This window comes from Hyperoodon ampullatus (assembly GCF_949752795.1).
Source record: "Hyperoodon ampullatus genome assembly, chromosome: 4".
Classification (NCBI taxonomy): domain Eukaryota; kingdom Metazoa; phylum Chordata; class Mammalia; order Artiodactyla; family Ziphiidae; genus Hyperoodon; species Hyperoodon ampullatus.
In genome coordinates, this window is record NC_136917.1 from 31656510 (window position 1) to 31673049 (window position 16540).

A 16540-nucleotide genomic window follows, 5' to 3' on the forward strand; every position below is an offset into this window, starting at 1 on the left:
TCTCACAGAGATAGAAGTTCTTATGGTTGTCCCACCCCTTTCCTTGTGCACCTCCTAATAGTGGTGTCTTGCATCTCTGGCAAGCCCAGTCTTCTTCCTAGTACACCCTCAGTTGCCACAGCCTGACCTCTTCAGGCTGTTTCTGTACCTAAGCCTGGTCCTCTCCCTGGGACTGAGCTTCAGAGCCTGAGCTTCAGCACCCAACCTCACCCTCACTGACAGATGGCTGTGCCGACCCTCTGTGCAGGTTATTCTTTGTTTTGGCTTCCACAAATTGGTTGCTGTTCTCGCCTTTTAGACTCCAAAACTCCCCTTGTGTCCAGTCTAATTTCTCCACTGGTGAGGAGCCTTCCCAAGGTGCAGGAAATTTTCTTCCTTCACAGCTCCCTCCCCAGGGTACAGGCCCCATGCTGATTCTTTCTTTTTCTTATTCCCTTTGTCCTACCTGGTTACATGGAAGTTTTCTTGTCTTTTCGGACATCTGAGGTCTTCTGTCGGTGCTCAGTAGCTGTTCTGTGTGAATCATTGCACTTGTAGATGTTTTTTTAATGTTTCTGTGAAGGACAGTGAACTCTGCTTCATACTCCTCCGCCATCTTGGTCGCATCTCTATCCATTCATTATTGATGGATACATTGGTTGTTTTTATCTTTTGGCTGTTGTGATTAATGCCATTATGAATATTGGTGTGCAGGAATTTGTCTGAATTCCTGCTTTCAATTCTTTGGGGCATATACCTAGGCAGAATTGATGAATCCTGAAAGTCTACCTTTAAAAGCATGCCAAATGATCAGACATTTGGGTAAACACTGTCCTAGGACATTGAAGAACAAATCCTGGAAAGTCCCAATGACCCCTATTCTTCACTTTAGTAGTCTTGAAGAGGTAAACCGTTAGGATGTCAGATCAGTGGATCTGGAAAATTTTGACAGGTGTTTTGCATCTTGGTGTGTCATAAGTTAATTGCTCAAATCTTTACTGAGTGATTTAGGCCAAGTATTGGCTGATCATGCCCCCCTGCAGTCGTCTCCCTCACCCTGTCTTTAAAAACCTTTCCCTGAAGGCCAGCAGGGAGGTCTGGGTCTTCTGAGTATTAGCTGCCCATACTCTTCTCTTGGTCTTGAAGTACACGCTGCACTCTCCTTCACCACCACTTGAGGTCAGTAGATTGACTTTACTGAATGCAGGAAAGAGGACCCAAGTTTTGTTCAGTAGCAGGATGGCCACTCTGAACATCCTTCCCTGCAGCATGCAGAATCTTTGGGAAGTATAAATTGGTGTCAGGCAGGGGCTAAGTTGGACAGTGTATGAGACAAATAGACCATCTGTTTCCTGTCTCTCCCCCAGAGTTTGATCTCTTAGGACTGGGCAGAGAGAAGAGGGAATTGAATATCTTGAATTGTGGAGATTGTATCTTTCTCTGAGTCAGTGCCCTCAAAATGGCAGGACCTTCAATTGGGATAATTGATGCCTGTTGGGACAGGAATAAAGCCAAGCCCTGTGGTCTTGGAGACAATTGCAGAGACACTGACAGGGATGAAATGCAAATTCAGATGAGCCACAGGTGAGGCCATAATGCTCAGAAACATGGAATGCCATCTGTTTCATGGATAGAAAATAAGGACAGTGTAACTGGGTGACTGCCTTGCAGAAGAGGTGAACAGTTTACCAACTTATTTCTTCTCTCTGTCTCCTTTTACATCTTACCAATTTAAGAGCTTTGCAGGAACACTGCGATTCTCCATGTAGCTCCCTCGGTAAAACCATATAAATTCAAATTGTGGTAGTTTTAAAACATGGCTCCCAAATTCTTTGTTATTCCTCTCATGAGACTGGAGCCCATGTCCCCTGTCTTGACTCAACTTGTAATGCTAAGTATGAGTTGTAGTTGAAACTACTTACTATCTCTGAAAACTTTAAGTTATCCAAACGATTGAAATGTCAGTTTCCTAGTTTTAAAATGGGGCCAATAATAATTATAATTTTCGGGGCTTCCCTGGTGGCGCAGTGGTTGGGAGTCCGCCTGCCGATGCAGGGGACGCGGGTTCGTGCCCCGGTCCGGGGGGATTCCACGTGCTGTGGAGCGGCTGGGCCCGTGAGCCATAGCTGCTAGCAGCTGGGCCCGTGAGCCATGGCCACTGAGCCTGCGCGTCCGGAGCCTGAGCTCCGCAATGGGAGAGGCCACAACAGTGAGAGGCCCGCGTACTGCAAAAAAAAAAAAACAAAGAAAAAGAAAAAGAAAAAAAAGAAGAAAAATTACAATTTTCCATAACATTTTTAAAATCAAATATCCCAGCTATTTATTTTCACATGCTACCACATTGAATGGCACAGGTATAGATCCCCCCCCTTTTTTTTTATCTCTGTCAGCTCGATACAACTTAATTTTGATTTCATGCAAGCCGTTTCTCCAGGGACTAGGGGTGGGGAAAATGGGGAGCTATTAGTAAAAAGGCACAAACTTCCAGTTAGAAGATGAATAAATTCTGGAGATCTAACTACAGTCAGCATGGTGACTATAGTTAACAATACTATATTATACACTTGAAAGTTGCTAAGAGAGTAGATCTTAAATGTTCTCACCACATATTAAAAAAAGTTAATTATGTGAGGTGATGGAGGTGTTAACTAACCCTATTGTGGTAATCATTTTGCAATATATACATGTAGTAAATCATCACATTGTACACCTTAAACTTACACAATAAGTCAATTACATCTTGACCAAGCCAGAAAAAATAATTTTTAAACTGATTATAACTCAGGTAAAAGGAGGAATTTTCATAGTATTTTTTATTCTGGCAAGAGCAATGTTTCCAAAATACAAATTTGACCAAATCACCCCACCACCACGTGGGTCAACAAGTCACATCACTGGCTTCCAGTGGCTCTTGAGAGGGAAGTCAATTTAGTTACCATGGCCCATAGGATCCGGCATGAAATTCAGGCTCTTCACTCAGAAGAGAGTTCTTTTTCATTTTTCTGGAATGCGTTTTCATTCTTTCCACCACGAACTCCACTCATATTCATCATTTACTTCTATGCTGTGCCTGACTCTCCCATCACCTACTTCCTAGTCACCTGCAATTTTCCTTTCTTGCACGTATTGCAGTTGAAATATTAAAGTACTTTAAGGATTTCTTAAATTCATATATTCCCCCTCCATCATCCCAAGTATAAACTTCATGTAGCCAAATATGTCTCTTTTTGTTCACCATCATATTCCCATGATCTTGCAAATTAGGTGCTCAATAAATATTCACTAACTAATAAATGAAACGAGGCTTAAAGCTGTCAAATAAAATACAAAAGAAAATAATTGATAACTAATGTCATGAGTAGAGCTGTAAAATGTGATATAAAATATTAAATACATTTGTCTGTATTGCCAAAGTAAAAATTGCACCAGAAAAAGTAAAATAGCAAAGAAGATTTTCTTTAAGACTACTGCAAAAGAGGAGAGAGACTGAACTGCTGGAATATAAGGCAGGAGGGATTTTGGTGCTGGGTGAACTAGTGCAAAAGTACTGGAGGATTTTGGTGGGGAAAGTTGATCAATGGGTTGTGTCAAGCACATGGAGTTATTTCTCAGTTTGCAAATGTTTTTCTCTATCACTAAGCAATCTGTATTTGCTAATTGACGCCCATAGAAGTTAGGCTCTTACCCTCCTACAGACAATGGGAAATAGGAGTGCTATCTTCTTTTATGTTTACATTTTAAAAAGATGGGTCCCAAGTCATTGAGAGAGGCATTTCCTTGGTTGTAAAACTGGCAAGAGGATGGGAGAGAATGTACATATATGTCAAAGGGCAGAGAAAAAACTTACAGCTGCAAGTTTTCTAAATTAAATGTTCTAAGAAAAGAGAAGTCAGTGGTCTAAGATCAGGAAGAAACCTGTCTAAAATTTACTCAAGCTGAGGGGAACATTGAGGCAGTCTTGGTCAGTATATTAAAGAACAATACACCATGGGCCACCAATGCTTATTCCAGGAATTTAAATATGCTTCAACTTTAGGAGGTCTATTTACATTAATTTATTGCATAAATATATCAAAATAAAAGATGGCAAGTTTGATAAGAATCAAAACGTATTTGTTAATTTCTTTTTTTTTGCAAAACACATTTTTTTAACATCTTTATTGAAGCATACTTGCTTTACAATGTTGTTATTTGCTGCTGTATAACAAAATGAATCAGCTATATGTATACATATATCCCCATATCTCCTCCCTCTTGCGTCTCTCTCCCACCCTCCCTAATCCACCCCTCTAGGTGGACACAAAGCACCGAGTTGATCTCCCTGTGCTATGTGGCTGCTTCCCACTAGCTATCTATTTTACATTTGGTAGTGTATATATGTCCATGCCACTCTCTCACTTCGTCCCAGCTTACCCTTCCCCCTCCAGTTATTGTTGCACATGGTAATGTGTATATGTGTGTGTATGTGTGTGTGTGTGAGATGTGCAGACACTCAAGCTAGAAAAATAAAGATATATCTTTAAAATAATAAACAATCTTGATTTTTAAATGAGAGGTAATGTTCAATTGAACGTGGAAACATTAAGAAATGGCAATTAATGGACATCATATAGCAAATATTGCTCCTATAAACCACAGTATTTAATATTGTTTTTTTTTTTTTTTTTTTTTTTTTTTTTTTTTTTTGTGGTACGCGGGCCTCTCACTGTTGTGGCCTCTCCCGTTGTGGAGCACAGGCTCCGGATGCGCAGGCTCAGCAGCCATGGCTCACGGGCCCAGCCGCTCCGCGGCATATGGGATCCTCCCAGACCGGGGCACGAACCCGTATCCCCTGCATCGGCAGGCGGATTCTCAACCACTGCGCCACCAGGGAGGCCCTTTAATATTGTTTTGATAATTCAAACAAATGCATGATATGAAAAAGAAAGGGGGCATAAGCATTAAAGTCAAAAAACAAATGTATTATCACTTGTAGATCAGATTTTGGAAGCAGAGAGCTCTCAACTCTCTGAAGATCTAGCCTTGTGATGGTCTTTCATCATCCATTCCAACAAATCCCCTAGGGCAGTTATTTTCTAATTTTAGCCACACATAGAATCCACCTGAATGTCTTATTAAACACAGATTGCTGGGCCTGACCCTGAAATTTCTGACTTAATAGATCTGGGATGAAGGCCAAAATGTGCATGTCTAACAAGCTCCCAGGTGATGCTGAAGCTTCAGGTCTGCAGACAACCCCAGCAGAAACACTGTTTTTGTTTGTGTCCCTGGGACTCTGTTTAATAAAAGTTTTCCCTTCACGGCTTACATCTCCTCTCTTCTATCCCACCCCCAGCCTTTACTAGAATGCACTGGCTCTTTCAGATAGCATTATGGAAAACCCTGGCTGCCTTGGCTCTTTTCCCACTGTGGCTTTTCCTCCAGAAAGGGAGATTATCCAAGAAGGGAATTCATACCGTATCTCTGGGAAGCCCAAGATGCTTTGCCTTGGGGACACTGAAAGCTTATTTCAAAAGTTTCCAGGACTTCATTGGCTGAATTCTCAGACTGCCTCATTAAATAAATTGTTCTGTTGTCATTCTACTCTTTAAACAATTAAGCTCCCTTGGGCTAGAAGGAGAATAACAGAAAAGAAACTTTCTGTCATTGCTGTTTCCCTGAAGATAGCTGCGAAGAAAGACAAATTTCTTTCTTCCAATTATCCCTTCTTTACCTGGTATGCTCAAACATTTGCAGTCCAGATCATTCCCCTGGAGTTTACAAAGCCTTCTTTATGAAGAAGTCTGCCAGGTGTCCTTAATATACTGCCATAATTCTTGCTTCTCCTTCACAGGATTTAATTTCAAAGTTAGAAGTTTTTCCCTGAGCGATGTGTTAGTGTTATAAGTTGCCCTGTAGACTTGACTCAGGAAATCCTATTGTAACAAAAATAAAATGCATGAGAAATGTCCCTATTTCAAGAAAGGGAATGCAGCCGTTAGTGATATCGCTACTGGAAAATCAAGCATTTTGAAGAATGGAAATATCCCTTAGAATGTATTTGGCACATGAGATCACCGCAGACCTCAGGGAAGGCAATTGTGATGGAGGTAGAAAGTCTCCAGATGAGTTGGTTGAGGAGAGAATGAGCAGTGTGGAAATGGAAGTAGCAAGAATAGACCAAATTCTTTCAAAGTTTGGAGCAATACCCAAAAGGAAGTATGGGTCTTTGAGTTTTATTTTAATTGAAAGAAATGGGAGTGTGGAACATTGGATATTATAACATTGCATGCGGACACTGGAATATAAAGGATTAAGAAAGGAAGTGATAGTGTAAGTTCCCCCCAAAAGTTAGAAAGGGATAGAATCCAAAACTCAGGTGAAGGTTTTAAAGATGCAGTCATTAATAAAATAATTGTACAAATAATTATGTAATTACAATGGTGTTTCCTCATGGTCAGAACAAGCAAAACAGTTGGGCTAGACAGATGGTAGGCACTAGTGTGCAAAGTTTCAGCTCCGGGCAATGTGACGTTTATGTCCTTGGTTCTGGTGGGGTCCAAGAACTCTCATTCAGAGTTCTGCTTTCCTCCCACATTAGTTCTAGTTCCCATGGGCATTACCCCCATGATAGCAGGAAGCAGTTCTCTCTAAACTGTCCCCTAAGTACTCCAAAATCATGAAGTGAGGATGTGGATGAGGCTAAGACAGTAAACATGGTATCATGATTCTTCATTGAGGATTTCCTAGGTTCCGGGCTCTGAGCTAAGTGTTCTATGTAGCTTGCTCCATTTCAACTGCGTAATCCCCACCAAGAAAGAGGAATGAACAGTATTGTCACTTCACAGATGAATAAGGGATCACAGCATTTAAATATAACTTGTATTAGGTCATGGGGTAAAATAGGAGTGAATTCACGTTTGAATCCAGGCATCCAGCCTCCAGACACAGGGCAGTTAGCCAGAATTCTCTCTTGTCATTTTATTTGCCTGGTCACTTCAGGCAGAGACCCCATGTACACTGCCCTCTGTCCTTTTAGGGGTTCCCGGTAGACCTCAGTGGATGGTAAGGGGTACCCTTGCTGCATTGACTCTAGGAAGGAGAGCTGAGATCAAGGGAGGACTCATAGAGGATCAGCAGATTGTAACGTAGCACAGATCTCTCTCTTGCTCCTGCCCCTAGATTTTGCTTCAGCTTTCCATCCACGTCCTCCTTTATTCTTTTTTTTTTTTCGGTATGTGGGCCTCTCACTGTTGTGGCCTCTCCCATTGCGGAGCACAGGCTCCGGACGCACAGGCTCAACGGCCATGGCTCACGGGCTCAGCCGCTCCGCGGCATGCGGGATCTTCCCAGACCGGGGCACGAACCCGTGTCCCCTGCATTGGCAGGCGGACTCCCAACCACTGTGCCACCAAGGAAGCCCTCTCCTTTATTCTTGTACTTTAGTCCTTCTCAATCTCTAAAGGAGACATAAAGGCAGAGTGTTGGGTTCCATTCTTAGTTAGGAAACGGAAATCAGTTAAAAGATGTTTCTTAGCTGTGCTTTTAGTTAAGACCACCATACTTCTGAAGTACTTCTGTTGTACTTTATGAAGTGCATGGAAACAAAGTGAAGATATTTAGTGTATGGGCATCAGAGACTGATAATTTAATTTTGTCTCCTCTATTTATTATCTCGAGTGATATGGGGCAAGCTCTTTGTATCTCTGAACGTCAGTGTTGTCATCTGAGTCAATCCCTAGTTGATACAACTGCTTTGTTGTAAGAATTAAACAGTATAGTGGAAACTACATATTTAATTACATATGTAATGAATGTACACAGGGCACAATAAATTTCAGATACTATTAACAGGCTAGCTTCGTACTATTTGATTAAAATAAATTGTCATCTAAAGTATGAATGTCTCTGGATCTGAGGAGCTATTTTATTTTGTCCTTATCCAAGTAGATACTGAGTGTTTGGAGGGAAATAGACTGAGTCTCATTCATTCCTGATTCCTCAGAGCCTATACTTCTTTGGCACAGAGTAGGCCACACAAACAAACAAAACTCTGTTAAAAAAATTAAATAGACCCTTAGTTCACATAAATGCAGAGTAGGCAATACTCTTTCCACCCACTGGGTACTTTTCTTTTCTTTCTTTGTTTGTTTATTTGTTTATTTTTGGTTGCACTGGATCTTCGTTGCTGGGCGCGGGCTTTCTCTAGTTGCAGCAAGCGGGGGTGGCTACTCTTTGTTGTGGTACACAGCCTTCTCATTGTGGTGGCTTCTCTTGCTGTGCAGCACAGGCTCTAGGCACGTGGGCTTCAGCAGTTGTGGCACATGGGCTCAGAAGTTGTGGCTCGCAGGCTGTAGAGCATAGGCTCAGTAGTTGTGGCCCACGGGCTTAGTTGCTCCGCAGGATGTGGGATCTTCCCGGACCAGAACTCGAACCCGTGTACCCTGAATTGGCAGGAGGATTCTTAACCACTGTGCCACCAGGGAAGCCCCGATTGGGTACTTTTCTGCCTGTACTTTCATCCTTCCAGCAATATCCCATCAGACTAGAGACAAGATACAGTGGGGCTTGGGTGTTTTTATGGCATGGGCTTTCTATGAACCTATTATTTTCCTTTTATAAGACACACGTCATTCAATTATCAAAAGTTGTGGAGATTTGGATGAAATCATGTCATTTGCAACAATAAGGATGGACCTTGAGGGTATTATGCTAAGGGAAATAAGCCAGAAACAGAAAAACAAATACTGTACAATCTCATATGTGGAATCTAAAAAACAAATGAACAAACAAAACAGAAACAGACTTTTAAATACAGAGAGCAAACTGGTGGCTGCCAGAGGGGAGGGTGGTGGGGAAAAGAGCAAAAAAGGTGAAGAGGATTAAGAGGTACAAACTTCCAGGTACAAAATAAGTCAAAGGGATGTAATATACAGCATAAGGAATATAGTCAATAACACTAATAATTTTTGTGGTGACAGATGATTACTAGACTTATCATGGTGATCATTTCATAATGGGTTTGATTGTCAAATCACTATGTTGTACACCTGAAAGTAACCTAATATCATATGTCAACTAACTTCAATTTTTTAAAATAAATAAATAAATTTATTTATTTATTTATGGCTGCATTCAGTCTTCGTTGCTGGGCACGGGCTTTCTCTAGTTGCAGTGAGCAGGGGCTTCTCTTTGTTGCGGAGCACAGGCTCTAGGAGCACAGGCTTCAGTAGTTGTGGCATGTGGGCTCAGTAACTGTGGCTCGTGGGCTCTAGAGCGCAGGCTCAGTAGTTGTGGCACACAGGCTTAGTTGCTCTGCAGAATGTGGTATCTTCCTGGACCAGGGCTCAAACCCGTGTCCCCTGCATTGGTAGGCGGATTCTTAACTACTGCGCCACCAGGAAAGTGCCCAATATATTTTTTTAATGTATTAAGGGAAAACAAGACAGAACAAAAATATAAGAATTACTGCAGGCAGACGTTCACCTTCAAATCAGAAGCATAATCAATACATAAAATTAAACCTTGCAATTCATTTCTTAAAGTAAATAATAAAAAGATGATTCATGTGTGTGTGGCACATGGTACATGTTTAACAAATGTTAAGTATATGAAGTTATTACTATTTGGAAGTGTACTTTGAATTGGAAAATGGACCTAAAGACTGTCAGTGTTTGTTGCTGTGCAACAGAAAAAAATACTATTCCCACAAATTCCTCTTTTGAGTACAGTTGACCCTTGAACACGGGTTTGAATTGTGCAGGTCCACTTACACACAGACCATAGTACTATGTGATTGGTTGGTTGAATCTGCGAATACAGAATCACTTACATGAAGGGTCAACTGTAGTAATACATGGATTTTCTATTGCTCCACGTTGGTGCCCCTAACTGCAGCATTGTTCAAGGGTCAACTGTAGTAACACATGGTGGTTACACGTGTGAATTCTGAGGCCAGGCAGATTTTAGCTGCCAGTTGTGTGACCTTGGGCAAACTCCTTAGTTTCTCTGCCTCAATTTCCCCATCTGTGAAATGTGGATAATAACAGCATCTATCTCAAAGTGTTTTGTGTGTGTGTGTGTGAGAAGAGAAAATGCATTAGAGCTATAAAGTGCTTCAAACAGTGCCTGACACAGAGCTCAATAAACCTTAACTAGTTCAGTTGAATCAAACTAATAATATTTATATAATGCTAACAACAATCCATATGTTTTCACTCAAAGTAAAGCAATGTTGGTCTCATACTTTATTGACTGGATTCTTTCCTTCCCTTGTAACCACACTCCTTCCATAATATAAGGAGCCCATATGCTGTGGATGGTTAAAAAGATATCTGGTGCTTGCCTAGAAGATGCTAAGTGAAGGTTACATGAAAATGCTCTCAGCCCCAGCTGACCCTAATAGTTCCCTGTCCAACCACACACAAGCCTGATTGTCCTAACTGGTTCTTCAGAATTCTTTGATCTCTGGAGGCAGTATAGTATAGTAATAAAAACCATGGTTTCTGGATTCAGACATAGTTCCCCTATGTACTAACTATACAACGCTGGCCAATTATTTGAGCTCATTTCTGCTATTTCACTATGGTGTGTTAGGTGGATAATAAGTATCTGCTTCATAAGGTTTTTGTGATGATCAAATACGTTAATATATAGAAATATCTTAAATATTAAGATAGTAAATGACACAGAGTGAAACTCATGAAATGTTGAATATTATTTTCTCTTACTTCTCTCTTATGATGTCATAAAACCAAATAAGCCCCTTCTCTTCAAAGCCCTCTCTAAATCTGTCTTCTAAACTCCTTCATGGTCTAAAAACTTGGGACAGAAAAGATGTGGTCCCACCGCAGCCACTGCAGTAGCACTTCCTATGTGCACCTTTGATGCTACTGAATGGCTTTGATTTAATTTATGGCTAGTGCTGATACTGTATCTGTCCTAGACTAAACACAAAAACTGTTTCTTGTCCCTTGTCTATTTTTTAACACCTTCAGATTTAAAAAAAATATATTAGCCTTGAAATATATTTTATGATTGAGAAAGGTAACAGAAAAGCAGGTAATTTAGAGCTTCTCTGGATAAGCTGGCCTCACAGAGGGAGGTGCTGGGTTTAGAATTCTTATCATATTTCACAAAACAATGTGTATGATGAATTGCAGGACAGATCTGATCAGAACACTGTGTCCTATATACCCTATTAGCAGAAAGCACAGGTAAATGTATTTATTCAACAAATGTTTGAGTCATTATGAAGTGTCAGTCACTTTAAAGGAAGGAATCCAGGACTAGTCATAAATTTTACTTTAACTACTGAGGAGATATGGATGTCATTTATAAGGGTAAAACAGGGTCAATAAGGGTAGCTTGCTAAAGAAGAGTTCTATTTTGGACATGTTATTTTTAAGTTGCCTATTAGATGTCCAAACATATATTTGGAACCCGAAGGAGAGGTCTCAACCATGGATTTAAATTTGAGAGTTGTTAGCCTATATGTGTGTATCAATTAGCTATTGCTATAATATGCTGCAAAACAAATAACTACAAAAACCTCAGAAGCAAACAAATAACTACAAAACCCTCAGAAACAAGCACTTATTGAGCTCACAAATCTGTGGGTTGGCTGATCTTCACTGGGCTATTTAGCTCCTCTTGGATGGTTCACTCATGTCCTGTAGTAATGCCAGAGGTGCTAAAGTTAACAAGCACAACTGCACCAGCACGTTTTAAGCCTCTGTTCACATTTTGCTGGCTAACATTCCATTGGCCAAAACATGTCACATGACAAAGGGCTTGAATACACAAGGAGAGAAGAAATGGGGCCATTAATTTTCTACAACGTGGGAGTGAAGGCCATGGTACTTAGACCATGAGAAGCAACCACTGAAGGAACGAAAGGATAGATCTATTAAGAGTGTTCACTATTGAGCATTCAAAAATTGTAGGCAAATATATAGAGATCCCTGGCTTTAATCAATGGACACTCAGGACTCTTGCTGTTCCCTAGGTGATGAAAATTAAGGCATTCCAGCAAATTAGGGCTCAGGGTTTCCCTTGGAACCACTGATACCAAACCTCAGTAGAGATGGAGGCTGCCATAGAAATAGACAAGTAGTATACTGGGCTTTCTCAATCTTAGCACTACAGCGTTTGGGGCCAGGTAATTCTTTGTTTGGGGGACTATCCTGTGCATTGCTGCATTCCTGGTCTCTACTCACCAGATACCAGAACACACACACACCACACTACCACCCGTTGTGACATCCAAAAATGTCTCCAGACACTGCCAAATGTCACCTGGTGGGTAAAATTGCCCCTGGTTGAGAACCACTGCTGTATACACTGGCCTATTTAAGAGTCTTATCTTGCCAGAGGCAACAGACATGTATCACTAGACTCTCAACCCCACATTTACAGTCTCTCAACAGGAGTGTAATACCCTATTCCTAAATTGGATTCCAGGTATGGGCTTACAGGAGCTTTGAGAACCTTCACAAAATATAGTCACAATTATATGTGCTTGCATCATTCATTATGGAAGTTCTGGTCAATATGCTTCATCAGATTCTCAGAGTATTAGTGACTTAGAACCACTGCTATTAAGTTTTACTCAGGATAATGTGTCCAAAATTTTGAGAAAAATAATTTATCTGAAGGTTCAGGCAGTGTCACAGGTCCCTTGGTTCTTAAACCTTTGTACACATAATTTTCACCAAATACTCCAATGTCAAAATTCTTGGAGCACACAAGGGACATTCCTGCCTCGAGCCATTTGTTCCTGTTGTTTGATCTACCTGTACTTCCCTTCCTTAATATCTACCTCGTTCCCTTTCTCACATCCATCGTGATTTAGTTCAAATCTCCATTTCTCAATTTTGGAATCACCCAATGTAAAATTGTAACCTCCCAGTCTTCTCTATCCCCCTTAGTATATTTTTCCTTAAAGCTTTCATTGTTTACTTCTTGACTAATTTCACTAGAATGTAAACTCCATGTGGGCCATGATATTTGTTTGATTTGCTCACATGTATCCTGAGCAGCAGTTAAGAGTACCTAGATATACAGGCACTTGGTTTTGTTTTGTTTTTTCTGCTTATATTTCTATCCTAAGAATTGGTCTCTCTCTTCAATGACAGAAAATTCTTAGACATTACTCTTGAAATGTTTCTATGTCATTCTCATCCTTCTTTCTTCTGGGAAACCTAGTAGACACATTATCTATTGCATCTCTTGATATATCTTCCAGGTCTCATACTGTTCTATATTTTATATCTTTGTATTTCTGTCTTCAAATTAATCATTTTCTCTTCAACCTTGTAACTCTAGAGTTTGCAAAGAAAAAAGATTCTATCTTTTAATTTCAATAATCATCTTTAAAGTTTAAAATTCCTAATTTACTCTGTTCATATCTTCCTATTTTTGCTTCATTTTTACAATGCTTCATCTTTTTCACTTAAAAAAATAAGCTGGAATTCAAATTACAAGAAATACATTTGCTGTTCACAATGGAATTTAACTAGAAACCAATAACTGAAAGACAATAGGACAATTTCCAAACACATGGAAAGTAACCAGCACCCTTCTAAATAGTTCATGTGTCAGAAAGGAAGTCTGAAAGGGAAAATTTTAAAATACACAGAATTAGATGAAAATAAAATTATAACATATAAAAATATGTGGAATGCAACCAAAGCAGTGTCAACATGGATATTTATAGCACTGAATGCTTTTACTAGAAGAGACATCTCAAGTCAATGATCTAAACTCCCATCTCAAAAAAAAAACAAAAACCGGCTTCCCTGGTGGCGCAGTGGTTGAGAGTCCGCCTGCCGATGCAGGGGACATGGGTTCGTGCCCCGGTCCGGGAAGATCCCACATGCCGCGCGGAGGGGCTAGGCCCGTGAGCCATGGCCGCTGAGCCTGCGCGTCCGGAGCCTGTGCTCTGCAACGGGAGAGGCCACAACAGTGAGAGGCCCGCGTACTGCAAAAAAAGACCAAAACAAACAAAAAAAAAAACCTAGAAAAAAGAAGAGCAAAAAACCAAAAACAAGCAGAAGGAAGGGAATAAATAAGAGCAGAAATCAACAAAATTGAAAACAGGAAAACAGAGAAACTCAATGAAAGAAAAAGCTGTTTTTAAAAAAAAAATCAGTAACACACAACCACAATTAAATAGATAACCTGAATAGTCCTACAACCATTAAAGGCATTGAATTAGTAATTTTAAAACTCCCCCACAAAGAAATCTCCAACCCTAGATAATTTCACTGGAAAAATTTGCCAAATATTTAAAGAAGATTAGCACCAATTTTACACAATCAATAAAAGGAGAGGGAACACTTTCCAACTCACTTTGTGAAGGCAGTAATGCCTTGATATAAAAACCATTCACAGGACTTCCCTGGTGGCACAACAGTTAAGAATCTGCCTGCCAATGCAGGGGACACAGGTTCGATCCCTGGTACGGGAAGATCCCACGTGCCACGGAGCAACTAAGCCCCTGTGCCACAACTACTGAGCCTGTGCTCTAGAGCCCATGAGCCACAACTACAGAGCCTGTGTGCCACAACTACTGAAGCCTGCACACCTAGAGCCCATGCTCTGCAACAAAGAGAAGCCACTGCAGTGAGAAGCACACACACTGCAAAAAAGAGCAGCTCCCGCTCACTGCAACTAGAGAAAGCCCACGCAGCAACAAAGACCCAATGTAGCCAAAAACAAATAAATAAAATTAAATTAAAAAATAAATATAAAAACCCGTCAGGGACTTCCCTGGCGGTCCAGTGGTTAAGACTCTGCGCTTCCCACAATAGCCCGGAGCTGGAAACAACCTAAGTGTCCATCATCGGATGAATGGATAAAGAAGATGTGGCACATATATACAATGGAATATTACTCAGCCATAAAAAGAAACGAAACTGAGCTATTTGTAATGAGGTGGATAGACCTAGAGTCCGTCATACAGAGTGAAGTAAGTCAGAAAGAGAAAGACAAATACCGTATGCTAACACATATATATGGAATTAAAAAAAAAAAAAATGTCATGAAGAACCTAGGGGTAAAACGGGAATAAAGACACAGACCTACTTGAGAATGGACTTGAGGATATGGGGAAGGGGAAGGGTAAGCTGTGACAAAGGGAAAGAGAGGCATGGACATATATACACTACCAAACGTAAGGTAGATAGATAGTGGGAAGCAGCCGCAGAGCACAGGGAGATCAGCTCGGTGCTTTGTGACCGCCTGGAGGGGTGGGATGGGGAGGGTGGGAGGGAGGGAGATGCATGAGGGAGGGGATGTGGGAACAGATGTATATGTATGACTGATTCACTTTGTTATAAAGCAGAAACTAAAAAAAAAAAAAAAAAAAAAGACTCTGCGCTTCCAATGCAGGGGCTGTGGGTTCAATCCCTGATCAGGGAACTAAGATCCGACATGATGCATGGCGTAGCCAAAAAAAAAAAAAAAAGGCAAAGAAAGAACAAAAAAGAAAACTATAGACCAACATATTTCATGAACTTAGACACAAAAATCCTCAAAAAAATGTTAAGCTGAATCCAGCAACGTGTAAAAGGAATTCCACATCACAACTGGAGACACATTCCAGATGTGCATGTTTGGTCCATTACATGAAAATCAATGGAATCCATCATATCAACAGGCTATGGTCATAGATAAGCAACAGGATTTACTGTACAGCACAGTGAACTATACTCAATATCTTGTAATAATCTATATATGGATAACTGAATCACTTTGCTATATACCTGAAACTATCACAACATTGGAAATCAACTATACTTAAAATAAAAAAACAAAAAACCAACCAAACAAAAAAACAGGCCATGATCATATCAATTGGTGCAGAAAAGACATGACAAACCCCAAAACTTATTCATGATATTCAGGGTTTGTTTTTTAACATCTCTGCAAACTAGGAAGAGGGTAACTTAATCTGATGAAGAGCATCTCCAAAAAATCTATCACTAACATCTCAGCAATGAAAACAAACATGGCTACACACAAGAACTTGGATGAATCTGAAGGGGATTATGCTGAGTGACAAGTCTATCTCAGAAGGTTATATAATGTATGATTCCATTCATATAACATTCTTGAAGTAAAATTATAGAAACGAAGAACAGATTAGTGGCTGTCAGGGCTAGTGATGGAGAGGTTTGGGTGTGACTTCAAAGAAGTAGCCTAAGAGAGAGTTCTTTTGTGGTAATGGAACAGTTCTGTATTATTATTATTTTATTAAAATTATTATTATTATTGTTTTTTGTGGTACGCGGGCCTCTCACTGTTGTGGCCTCTCCCGTTGTGGAGCACAGGCTCCGGACGCGCAGGCTCAGAGGCCATGGCTCATGGGCCTAGCTGCTCCGTGACATGTGGGATCTTCCCAGACCAGGGCACGAACCCGTGTCCCCTGCTTCGGCAGGCAGACTCCCAACCACTGCGTCACCAGCGAGGCCCCAGTTCTGTATCTTGATTGTGGTTAGTGGTTCCATTAATCTACACAAGTGCTAAAACTGCAAACACATACACACACACACACACACGTATTTAAAATTGGTGAAAT